This window comes from Capricornis sumatraensis, chromosome 10 (assembly GCF_032405125.1).
Source record: "Capricornis sumatraensis isolate serow.1 chromosome 10, serow.2, whole genome shotgun sequence".
Taxonomy (NCBI): Eukaryota; Metazoa; Chordata; class Mammalia; order Artiodactyla; family Bovidae; genus Capricornis; species Capricornis sumatraensis.
This window is the reverse complement of record NC_091078.1, coordinates 57,551,982-57,564,317: the sequence shown is the minus strand read 5'-3', so window position 1 is coordinate 57,564,317 and position 12,336 is coordinate 57,551,982.

The following is a 12,336-nucleotide window of genomic DNA, read 5'->3' as shown; positions in this document are numbered from 1 at the left end:
ATACAAGGAGAGAGACCCACGTTTAGATTTCCCCCTTGACAATTACTAGCAATGTCACTTGAACATGACCCCTCAAAACCTCAATTTCCTTCCTATAGAAGAATATAATCACTACCTGTTTGTAAGAGCTGTTTGCAAGGACTGACCGGGATATCATGAACAAAGCTGCATACATACTGGGAGGTATACAAGGCCCTTGATAAATACCAGTTCATCTGCTCCACTTTCTCCAAAGTACACACATATGTGCTTCATTACCTAGATAGAAAAGTAAATAAATACCTTATTTTTATTAGCCACATTCTCCTAAAGTAAGATTCAAGGTATAGTTGTAAACAAGAAGTAAATACTAAATGGATGGATTTAAGAAAACAAAACGCGAACACTTCTCAGGCTCTCTGAATTGCTACATGTAATTACACGCATCCCCTTGGAAACAGGAGTTCATGGTTCAAATACAAATTCATTCCTTGAGAGGAACAGACCCACATTGGGTCTGGCGATGCCATGTCCCCTTTCTCAGCATCACTAAAGGACATGATTTTACTCACAATAATTTCATTATGATTTGCTAGAAAATAACCTGAATTTTTAGCGGTGCATTCAAGGTTTCTACCATCTGGTGCAAACCTTCCCCTCTTTTTTCAAAGCAACTTTTTATTGAAATATAGTTGACTTTTAATGTTGTATTCATTTCAAGTGTATGGCAAAGTCATTTAGTTTTATATATACACATACGTATATATTCTTTTTCAGATTATCTTCCATTATGGTTATTACAAAATACCTGATATAGCTCCGTGTGCCATATAGTAGGTCCTTATTGTTTATCCTTTTTATTTTTGCCTCCTTCCCTTTACAAGTGCTCTGACCCAACTGTCTGTGGGACTGTTTCTCAGCACACATCCTGCCTCTTCCCCTTGCCTGCCTTTGCCTCCCATGTCTGTTTTCCTTAACCAAATTCACCCAAGTTTCTACATGTAGATATTTGTACCTATACATATAATATTTTTTACCCAAGTAAATTCTTCAATTGGCAAGCTCTAAGACCTTTTCTCCAATTTAACTTATTAAAATAGCTTTTTGTTTTGCTTTCATGCTAATAGATATGCTAAAGATTTTTAAATTCAAAATTCCACCTGAAGTCAAGTTTGATCTGAAAAATGTTGCCAAATCTAACAAAAGCTATAACAGTAATTGTGAGTGAAAAATATAAATACGTATATAAAAGTTGATACGATTCTAAGAAAGATGAAAAACTACACACCCATAGTAGATATATAGTCCTATCAACATTCAACTTTATGTCCTCATACATAACACAGAGTTACCTGCTTCCTTTACAACCAAGGTCTATGAATCTCCTTCTCAAAAAGCACAGGAATATTGAAGGTGGAGAAAAAAGGTCTTCTGAACAGCGAGCCACTAAAGGCAATATGATTCACATACTACGTTCTTGGGGGCTCTCTCCACTCACTATAAAAGGCTGAAAAATAAATGTGGTGAACACACGTGACAAGCCATACGGCAGACCAAGTACTCGAGAATCAACCTGTCCAGATCTTGGTTTCTAAACGCCAATCCTAGTTAAAAGGAACCAAGAGAAATGGCTGACTCCAGAGTCTGCAAAAGTTGAGTCTGGAATATCCCGTTATACCAGAAAGCAGGAAGTGCAGAGAAACGTAGCGGAGTCCTCAGCAATACTGCAGAAGTTCAGAGCTTCAGCAAAAAATCTGAGTACAAGCTATTAAGTAAAAGAATTGATAAAAGTTGTTGATTCAAAGAAATCGAGAGAGAGAGAGAGAGAGAGAGATGACTCCCACGTGGTTTGAAGCATGTCATTTATTCCTCCCATGCAACAAGTACCTAAAGATTTGTTGAATTTACAGATTCACCAGTGTGAACACGAGTGCGTGCTCAGTCCTATGGACTGCAGCCCGCCAGGCTCCTCTGTCCATGGGATCCTCCAGGCAAGAACACTGGAGTGCGTTGTCATGCCCTCCTCCCGGGGATCCTCCCGGCTCAGGGATCGAACCTGTGTCTCTCATGTCTCCTGCATAGCAGGTGGATTCTTTGCCACTGAGCCACCAGGGAAGCCCAGACATGAATAGGTCCTATCAATTAATGTAGATATGGAAAACTAACGATATAGGTTCAGAGGCTCAGAATGTAAAAGAAAAGACTGATAATGCTTTAAAATAAAAAAAAAAAAGGACTGTTACTCAGAGTATACTCCTCAGGAAGCTTATCTTCACTGCCCGTGCACATTCATCATCCTGACACGAATTACGTGGCGAAGAGCGGAGGGGGGGTCTGTTTTGAAACTCTCTTCAAGGCTGCTTGAACATGCCTGAATAGCCTTCACTGATTGACTCTTCAGGAGAAGCAAGGTTAAGTCTTTTTAATGGTTAGTTTTATACATTCCAGTGTAATAAGAATTCTGGCATAGACAAGACACACTGAAAGGTACAAATATACATGTCTTATTCTGAATTAACTGCAAATTTAAAATGTGTACAGATGGCATAGAACACCTGCATACCCTTCACCCAGATTCACCAACTCTTACCGCTTTGTCCAATCCACTTTATTGCTTTCTCTCTCTCTCTCTTTAAACCTTTTGAAAATAAGTCGTAAGATAACCTTCAGGATCTGTTTCCTAAGAGCAGAGATATTCACTTGTATAATCACAGTACAATGATCAAAATCAGGGAATTTAACACTGATAAAATATAATTATCTAATCTATAGACCTCAAATGTTACCAGCTGTCCAAATAAAGTCTTATATAGCAACTTTTGTATTCCTGATCCAGGATCTGACCTTAGATAACACAAGACATTTTATTTTCATGTATTTGAGTCTTTAGTTTTTAGTCTTCATTAGTGTGGAACAGTTAATTTCTCTGCCTCTGTCTTTGAGGACACTGACATTTTTGAAGGCTCTAAGTCAGCTATTTCATGGAATATCCCTCAATTGAGGTCTGCTAATACTTCTGCATGATGAGACTCAACATTATGCATCTGGGGCAGAAATATTATAGAAATGATATTGTATCCTCCTTAATGCATCATGGGTTTCCTTGATAGTTCAGTTGATAAAGAATCCACCTGCAATGCAGGAGACCCCAGTTAGATTACTGGGTCAGGAAGATCCCCTGCAGAAGGGATAGGCTACTCACTCCAGCATTTTGACCTGGAGAATTCCACGGACCATATAGTCCATGGGGTCGCAAAGAGTTGGACACAACTGAGCGAGTTTCACCTCACTTTAATGCATCACACCAGGAGGTACAGTTTATTAGTAAGTCCCACACGTGTAATATTAACCTTGATCACTCGGTTAAAGGGCAGTTTCTCTACTGTGAAGTTATCATTTCTTGCTTTGTTATCAATAGGTAATTTGCGGAGGAAATCTTTTGGACTATGTAAATGTCCTGTTCCTCATAAAACTTCACTTTCCAGCTTTAACAACCACTGATGACTGTCTGAAACACTTACTGCCATTAATGGCTACAAAATGATTTTTCTCTTTCATGCTAACAAATTTATTAGTTGACGGTAAGCAGAAGATTTTCCTTACATCCATGTGTTGATTTACATATTAAAATACGGATTCCTGTTTAAGAGGTCTATAATCCGTTTTATTTTGATATCCAGTAGCTCCAAACACGTTAAATTAGAACTCCATAAACCTGATTCCTGCGTGCCTTTGACATGCCCTTGCCACCTGTTTGGCCGCTTTCTTGCTTTCTGGCACAAGATGTTCCAGCAGGTACCTTCCCTCACCAGCCCTGGAATCAGCCATCTCTGCAAGTGCCAGGTCCTTTCAGCAGGAGATGTTTTTTTTAGAAACCAAGATGCTTGTCTCAAGGTATACTCATTGCTAATAGCATATCACTGCTTCTAGGCCCTTTCAGCAGATAGATCATACAAATTATAGCCAGGTTAAGAAAAACAACACACTTTCCATGACAGCATTTGGTCAACATATTCACACACACACACAAAGCTGTTTTATGAAAAGCTCTTAATTACTGATTAATTTTCCCTTTTAAACTTTGTATATGTTTTGCTTCTACTACACAGGAAGCTAGTCATACAAATTTTATGAAAACAGCACACACACAAAATTCTGATTTGCTCACTAAGGTGTAGAAGTGAAAGCTGGGAGAGCCTATTTTCCAAAGGTAAGAGTGAAAAGGATGTACCAAAGCTCAAGAATAATCAGTATTTGAAAAATAAGTGAGTCTAGGGAGCTTTAAGCCATTTTTCTTCTAATATTACCAAAAATACTAAAATCTGCAAGTTGATCAGAGGAGAGAGATTCATCTGCTTGGAATACTAACTCTCTTACCACTTTCTCACTCCTACAAGAATGCCTGGAATGCTCTGAGGGTGTGAGTATCCCTGCAAACACCTTGGAGACTTACACATCACTGCTCATCAGAGCCAAACAGGCTGATAAAAAGCCAGTCAAGTGCGACAGAATATACCCTAAAATTGTTTTTGTCTTCCTGTTTTTCAGGTCATTCCCTCTTATCACAGATCCTGTTAAGTAACTATGTAACCTAAGCAGCATTTTACTATCTATTAAGTGTTCCGCCCCAAATACACCCTCCCAAATACACCTCCTCTTGGACTTAAGTCTTTCTTTCCCACAGTACATCAACTCAGCCACCATCTTGGCAGAATACTCAGTCTTAGACATCAATTGGAGCTGTCCGCAGTTCCACACCACCAACTATTCTCCCGTTTTCTTCATCTCCCTTTCCTTTGGTCCATAAAGATCGCAAATATCTTGCATGTAAAAAACTTAACCTTAAAAAAAAAAATCCAAGCGTCTAAAAGAAAAGCTTTCCCTCCCATTTAATCACCTAAGTGCAATCGGGATGCCCTCCTAAGTTCTTCCCTCTTCCTCACCCCAAGACGGAATTCACGCTTCCCCTCTCCTCGGTCACTCCACGTGCGTGGGTTCAGTCCCGCGTGGGTCCTCACGTGGACTTCTGCACTCACGTCTCAGACCTCTCCTGCAAACACCAGCTTCCTCACCTACCACTCTACACAGTGCTGCCAGAATACTTCTTGACAAAACCCACAAGTCAAGTCACCCATGCCTTAAAAACCTCTGACTTCCCAATGTCTAAAAATTAAAGCCGACGAGACGCTTTCAAGGAATACAAAGCCGTCTAGTATCCGGCTCCCTGTCCTACCCACTGTGGTAGAAATCAGCCCGCTTCTGAGCCGCCCATGCTCCTTTGTACCATAGGCGCCACCCAGGATGGAGCAACACCTAAATCCCAGGACACTGCGGTCAACCGCCAGCCGGGGCACCTGAAGGCAGTCACGCCGGGGCGCCTGACCCGAGGCCGGGCACTTGACCGAGGGCCACGCGGCCCCGCCCCCGGCGGCCGCGCGGAGCCTCAGTTCGCGTCTCTGCTTCTCGTCGCTTCAGGGTCTCACACCTCCCGGGAGCCTAAGAGGGCAAGGACGTGACCCCGACCCCACCCAAAGCCCCGCTGCTCCTGCGAAAACCCGTCTGCCCTCGGGGCCGCGCGCCGGGTGAGCGGGTCCGGACCCTGCGGCGCGTCCCCGGCTGCTGCGCGCGGCGCGCGGGCTTGGCTCACAGTCGCTGCTGCTGTTTAGGAAGAGCTGCGCGCCGCGTCTCCGGGGCAGCTTCGGTCCCTCCTGTCGCCGGTGCCCTCCGCCCGGCTGACTCGGGCCTCCCGCGGTGGGGAGGGGGCCGACTTGCGCGTCCTAACGGGAGTTGGGGAGCGGCAGGTGCAGAGTCCGAGCTGAAGTCGCAGCGCCCCTCCTCCTGAAGGCGGGAAAGCTGGGGGTCGGGGGAGGCTGTGCGGGGATCCCCCGAGGCTGGACTCGCTGCGGTGGGCCTCAGCCTCCTAACCTCCCCTCCCCCTCTTACAGGAGGTTCTAATAACGTTTAATTGCGTCTTGGCTTCCCTTGTGGCTCAGCTGGTAAAGAATCAGCCTGCATTGCGGGAGACCTGGGTTCGATCCCTGGGTTGGGAAGATCCGGCGGCGAAGGGAAAGGCTACCCACTCCAGTATTCTGGCCTGCAGAATTCCATGAACTTTCCATGGGGTCGCAAAGAGTCGGACACGACTGAACAACTTTCACTTCACTCCACTTGCGTCTTGGGGCGTTCTGGCTTAAAAATCATCCCTAGGCTAGCAGGTCCCTGAATTCAGCCAAATCTCTCTGCGCTCCTTCCTCTCTGAGATGCAAGTACCGAGGGCAGGGGAGCAGGGATTGGACGGCAGCGCTGGCCTCCGCCCGGAAAAGAGGTCGGGACCTGCGGTATTACAGAAGCCCCTGAACCCTTCTGGCGGAATCGAGGGAGACAGTTAGGTCGTCCCTGCCGCCTCAAGTGAGTATTAATCACTATAGCGTGGGGGAGCAGGCTGATCCCTGAGAAGTACTGTTAAAATGATGCCTTCCTCCTTCCACTGGAAGGAGGTGGATGGGCTTGAAAGTTCCAGTTCCCCATCCTTTCCTCGCCTTCCCGGTATGATCCCGCAACCAGCGACCTGGAAGCCTGGCTTCCAGCCCCAGAGCTTTCCAGGCTCCGGGAAGAATCCAGGCTGGAGGGAGGCTGGGGGCTGGAACTTAAGAAGTGCTGCCCCGTAGGTTCCAGAGGTGGAGGCGGAAGGGTGAACGGAGTAGTGTGGTGGAGAAGGGAGAGGTAAGTGAGTGCTCCGGGAGACTTTGAGAGAGAGAGAGATACGCCCCTCTGTAGAGACTTCATTGCATTTAGAGGGAGAGGAGGAACGAAGTCAGGCTGGAAGGTGCCCAAGGCCAAGCAAGCCCCTGGAGCTGGGCGGTCAGGAGGAAGGGAAGGAAGTGGTCGTTAGAGAGGATGGCCGCAAGAGGGCGCAGGAGCGCCGGCGGAACACAACTGCGGCTCCCAGGTGAGACTTGCAGGCTCTGAGATGGGGCATGAATGAGATGGGGTTGAACAGCAAGGCGACGCCCATAGTGATGGTTGTTGGTTACCAGGCGGCTCTGACTCTCGGCCCCAAATTGTCACGCCTCACAAAGGGGACAGAGGTCTGACTACAGCATGTGCTGGGGGCATTTCCAGCCTGGCAAGTGCCTCAGTGGCCAGGCAGCCCGCTCTTCCGTGAATTAAGACTTTAGCAGATTCTACACAAAGTTGAGATGACACACTACTTTCCTTTCTGCGTTCGCTTTTTCAACTTAGAGTAATGTTTTTCCATTTCATTCACGTTGTCTGAAGTGGAAGGACGTCTCTTTTTGTAAGACTGAGTGAAATATGTGTGTGTGTGTGTGTAAATATGTCACATTTTCTATATGCCAGACACCAGGGAAAAATAAAAAGATGGCACCTCAAATTTCTGGGTGCCTAAATTAAAAAAATAAACCAAAAATGGGTCACATCAAATTTTAGTGAGAACACAGAGGAATAAAAATTACCCTGTATAGCTTCAGTTCAGTCGCTCAGTCGTGTCCCATGTTGCTCTTTGTGTCTCTGTGGACTGCAGCCCGCCAGGCTTCCCTTTCCATCACCAACTCCTGGAACTTGCTCAAACTCATGCATGTCCTTTGAGTTATGGGAGTATAAGAAATACATCTAGTCAGGAAAGCTGATTGGCTTTTACTTAAAAACTTAGATCTTGTACCCTATTGTTGTAGCCACGTGTCTCGGGAAACAAACTCACTCAGAAGGACAATGCAGGTAGTGGAATGCAGTTTATTACACTGGCGGGCCCAAGGCAGAGTCTCCTTTCAGCCAAGGACCCCGACCAGTTTTTATAAAAACCTTATATACCCTAAGTGTACGTGCTCAAACCCACCTCCCCAAATTCTCTGAAACTAGTCTGAAGAAAGGAAAAGAAAGATACAAAGTTCACCCATGATTTGTATGCCTTAAGCCTAGGTGGTCAGTTAATAACAGTGGACAACCATCAATAGGCCTGTGGTCATACCCCAGTAAGCATAATAGAATGTATGATTCTATTCGGTTACACAGATTATTAGGGTATCCTTTTAGGCGGCAGAGAGTCTAGGTACAAGCTCTGGGGCTCTTCCATGTCGGGGGGGGGGTCTGATTTTCCAGTTGGTATGTCATTTCCATAGATACTGGACATATAGCTCAAAGTCCACAGACCGGCCCTGTTCTGTTTCCTCCTTCACTATCAGAAAAGAGTAAAAGTAAACACAAAATAATAAATTTCTAAAAACAACTCTCTGAACTTCTAAGATAGCCTTCCTTTCTGTATTCCTCCAGCCATCTATAGGTAGTCTCTATTGTATGCAAATATTAAAAATGAAAGTCAATGATAGAGAAACAGAAAAATAGATGAGTCTCTATCTACATCGTCATGGTTATTGTGAGACTCCGAGTGCCAAAATCCTAGGGTATCATAAAGGTTAACTCTAATAACAACGGTGAGATGTCCAAAACAGCGCATTATAACCTACTTGCAAACACACAGTGGAGACTCAGTAGTCATTGCACTGATGACAATATACATGTGTTCCAAAAAGAAACTTACTCAGGTGTTAACAGCCTTCATTAGGCTTCCGTATGCCTTAAAGTGCCAGCCAGACGTGTGAGCCTTCAAGACCGTGATAGCGTGGTCTTTGGTGGAGACGGCAGTGGTTGTCCTGAGACAGGGTGGTGGTAGGGGCTGAGGTGTGGCGTGCCTACTTGCTCCACTGCTGCTCAAAACGGGTCTAGCAAACAGTGGACACAAGGAAGAAGCTTGTTAAAGATGCCAGTTGATGGGCCCCACTCCAAATCTGCAGAATCAGTTTCTTCCTGGGATGCGGAATGCTTTGTATGCATATTAAAGTTTGAAAGGCAAGATTTACATATGTGCTTTTCACCCTAGGCTTACTAGTAAAGATGACTAGGCGAGTTTTAATTACTACTACCCCTTGTGACCCCTCTCAGATTCTGTCTATTGGTCTGGGCAAAAGTACATTTAAAAAAATATATAGTTGACATTTGGCTTCCCATGTGACTCAGTGGCAAAGAAGCTCTCTGCCATGCAGGAGACACAGGTTCCAATCTGGGTCAGGCAGAACCCCTGGAGAAGGAAATGGCAGCCCATTCCAGTCTTCTTGCCTGGAGAACCCCAGGGACATAGGAGCCTGGCTGGCTACAGTCCATAGGGTCACAGAGTTGGACACAATTTGAGTGACTAACACACACACATAGTTGATGTTCAATATTGTATTTGATCCACAATATTGTATAACATAGTTTTAGGTGACCAACAATTTATATAGAATACAAATTTGTTTTAATTACATCTTCCAGGCAATTCCCAGATGAAACCAGGATTATGCAAGAAGGCTGTCATATTTTTGTGGTGTGAGACTTGAGTAACCTTTGATTGATAACTTTTGATTCAAGGTAGCAGAATCTGTGTGGGTGGGTCAGGTCAGCGCACCCCACCCTCCCCATTGCTGTGGCAGTGTTAGTGTCTGACCGTGAGATGGAAGGGCATATGAAAATGGGGAAGGAGAACATTACGTTGTGGTCTCTATATGGAAGCTTGTTTCTTCCTGACTATGCCACGTGGCAAAGGGCAGGGCAGTGTGGTCTTTTTGCATTTCACGGGCCTCCTGAGTATATAGGTAGCAGGTGAAAATGCTACCTTCAAAGATGAACAGGTGTGATTTCTCTATATAATAGCATCTGAGAAAGAAACTCAGAAATGGAGGAGAAAGAAGAAATGGTAGGTTCTCAGATAAAATTTGTGACTCAGGTCAGCAGCTGTGTCCTCTTTTCTTGCTGAAGCCCCATGTATTCAGACCTTGTAAACATTTACTTCTATATCTCTGGTGGTCCTGCCTAACAAATTTATTTTTAATACTTTTTGTTCCTCCTAATGTTAGCCAAGGTTAGGTCTCTAAGGATATCCCACTGCCTTCTCTCCATTTTCTTCACCCAGGCTCCCTTTAGAGCATGACGAATTCCTGCCATGAGTTACTGATGTGCACATGTTGAAAATGTTCTCTTTTTTCTTATTAACTTGGCGATGCGATGATACAGAAGATGCCTGCCGAATATAAGGGTAGGTCGTGGTATATCAGTGAAGAAGGAGAATATATAATATCTAGGTCCTGTTTGGATTCAGCATCAGTCTATGTCACTGGTTCCCAAGCTTGTTTTGGCACCAGGAACAGATTTCACGGAAGACCATTTTTCCATGGAGTAGGAACAGGAGGTGGTTTCCGGATGATTCAAGTGCATTAAGTTTATTGTGCACTTTATTTCTATTATTCTATCAGTTCCACCTCAAATAATTAGGCATCAGATCCTAGAGGTTGGGGACTCCTGGTCTATATAGACAAGGATAACGAAAATGCTCCGATAAAGCTGATTGCTATATGACCTAGAAATAACACAGAGTTCTAAAAAAGAAAGAGCTCTCAGTTGCCTCAAGGAAGGACATTCTATTCAACATACACAACAGTACAGGACATGAGAGTTATATGTGATTTTAAATGAGCTGTGCTTAACCCTGTTCTCATAATCAGATTAATGTTTCAGGGGTTAATGTTTTCATTCACCTTTCTTGCAAAACTGTCCCAACAATGCCTGCATGCAGGCAGCTGATAGCAATTTGTCCCAGCACAGCTGATGTTAATTTTGTTCACTTGAATCAGGGGCAGTTGGCCAGATTCCTCGACTGAAAAGATAATAATTTTCCAATTATTATTAACGGGGCCTTGGAGGGGTCCACTGAGAACTGTGCATGAACCATCGCGTTTCATGTGAATTGCCCTTGTCTGCTTCATTTCCCTTGCCTGGAGATTTCTTTGGAAAATGAAGCCTCTCACCTTTGTGCAGGCTTTCATTATTAAGTGTTCTGTAAATTTCCTTTTTCTAATTAAAAAATTTGTATTTATTTATACATTTATGTATTTTTTTATTCGGGCTGTGCTGGGTCTTCCTTGCACCACGCAGAATCTTTAGTTGTGACGCGAACACTTAGTTACATATGGAATCTAGTTGCCTGACCAGGGACTGCACGGGCCACCTGTATTGGGAGAGCAGGGTCTTAGCCACTGGACCACCGGGAAATCCCTGTAAATTTCCTTCAATTCCATTATCATTTCACAGTTCTTTTCTTGTTTCTTACTTTTTGTTTCTCCAGGAAAAAAAAAAAGCGTTCTATAGTATATATTCAAGTATCTTAAAATGCTGGAATATAATCAGCACAAATGAAAAATGAAATCATTTCAAGAAAATAATTTGTTGATGCAAAAAAAAATCTTCATGATGTTTCATCTTGTCCTCATTTCTTGAGCCGATCTGTATCTTTCACTCTAGATGAATGTTCACTCTAGATATTTAAAATAAAATAAGATATTGTTGCCCACATCTTAAAATTGCATAACCATTCCTTACTTTTGACTGAGTAGTACTTGGAAGTAGAGTTAAGGATCTGCAAATGAGAAATGCTTCCTAAGTGTTTTAAAGAGGCTGTCGGGAAACACTATTTGGTGAAGTCATTTTGTATAACTTATAGCTCTTACTAGAGTCCAAGCTCACTCTGCTCAGAGGTGTTAGGATCAAGAAGGGACTTTATTCGGGAGCTGGCTGACGGAGAAGATGGCAGGCTAATGCCTTATAATAACCATCTTCTCAGGGCCTGGTTGCTAGGTTATTTATGGATTGGAGACAGGGGGAGGTGAGGAAACCAAGTAAAAAGACTATTAAATCCTTGCAAATGTCTCTTAGAATGGCAAGCCTCAGGCAGGGGAATGTGTTAGTTGCACTTCCTTACAGTCCTTCTCTGGTGGGCAGCGCAGGTTATCTCCCTGAGGCAGGCCATTATGTACGGTTATAATAAAAAAGGGTTAAAGTCACTGAAGCAGATCCAGTGTAAATTTAAAATTAACTCTTGCTGGTTACATAGTGTCCTCTCTACTCAACACTGCTGCTGCTGCTAAGTCACTGCAGTCGTGTCCAACTCTGTGCAACCCCATAGACGGCAGCCCACCAGGCTCCCCCATCCCTGGGATTCTCCAGGCAAGAATACTGAAGTGGGTTGCCATTTCCTTCTCCAATGCATGAAAATGCAAAGTGAAAGTGAAGTCTCTCAGTCAAGTCCGACTCTTAGTGACCCCATGGACTGCAGCCAACCAGGCTCCTCCCTCCATGGGATCCCAGGCAAGAGTACTGGAGTGGGGTGCCATTGCCTTCTCTGCTACTGAATACCACTGGGATGGAAAATGTAGAAACCCCAGGATGAGTAATATGTTCCTTTTTTTTTTTTTTTAATAAGCAGGTCTTGCTGTCTCTAAGCTGAACCTGGTCACCTTTTTTTGAGCAAAG